Below are 1,132 nucleotides of genomic sequence, written 5' to 3'. Positions count from 1 at the left end.
CTCAAAAAAAAAAAAAAAAAGAACAAAACTGAATTGGAAAACGGTCTCTCAAACGTGGTAGGACCATAATGATGCCTATTGGCCCTCAGTCGTGACAATCATTTCCCCGCAGGGAGCACTACCACCACAATCCCCAACTTAGTCTAAGTTCAGGGGCTCCGGGTCCGAGCGCCTTAAAGGGGCCACATCCTGGGCCCACAGTGTAGAGGGCCCAGGGAAGACACTTTCTGAAGAATTGTGCAGCCAGCAACTAGCAAGGAAGGACCACCTCTCCTCCCCTTTTCCTCCAAGCCTAAGGCCAGCCAGGCTCTGGGGTTAGAGAATGGCTCCAGGCTGCTCTGAAGAGGAGAAAGCCATTCCTTTGAAGACCCTAGCCTAAGGCCGCTCTGCCTAGGCCTTCTGGAAGCCTTTGACCTACCGAATCAGGCCCTCCACCGGTCATCTCTCCTCCTCCCCCCAAAATGAAGAACATTTAGCGGTCTCGGGTCACTGTTCAAAGGTCCACGGCTCCTGATGGGCGAGGATCCAGGCCGGACTTTACCGCTGCCCTAGTCTCAGCCGCCCAGAGGGGCCATTAATTAGCCCCTTAGGAAAGTCGGCTCCCTCCTCCCTAGAACTTTAGTCTGGAATGAATCTCGGATCCGATGGCAACCCGCTCCAGCTCTCCTGATAATCCTGACCAGGTTTACCAGAGCCCCGCAGCCCAGCGACCTTGTGGGCCCCAGAGTTGGACACCTGTCACCTGTGCGGGAGGAGGAAGAAAGACTCGGACTGGAGTTTCTAGGAAGGGCAGGCATGGTGGGGCCCTGTCGTGTGAGAGGGATTTAGATTGAGATTTGTTACTTGGACGCCGGACTTGAGGCGGGTACCATTCCCCCTAGCAGACTGTAGGCTACAAACCTGTCTAACAAGCCGCAGCTATCTTTAATCTAAATCCCTCCGGCTCAGGGCCGCGCCCCCAGCGGCGCCCCAGCCCCGCATCTAAAGGGTTAAGCGACGGCCCTCGGGTCAGACGTTTACAAACACTCCGCAGCCGGGGTGGGACCGCGCCCGTTACTCTAATGAGAAACAGGCTCGGCGGGGCCGGGAAAGAGGGGAGGGCTGGCCAGGCCCGGCCGGCCCGAGCTCCGCT

This window comes from Neophocaena asiaeorientalis, unplaced genomic scaffold, assembly GCF_003031525.2.
Source record: "Neophocaena asiaeorientalis asiaeorientalis breed wild unplaced genomic scaffold, Neophocaena_asiaeorientalis_V1.1 scaffold1186, whole genome shotgun sequence".
NCBI classification, from domain to species: domain Eukaryota; kingdom Metazoa; phylum Chordata; class Mammalia; order Artiodactyla; family Phocoenidae; genus Neophocaena; species Neophocaena asiaeorientalis.
The sequence above is the reverse complement of the archived record's forward strand: the minus strand, read 5'-3'. Positions refer to the sequence as shown.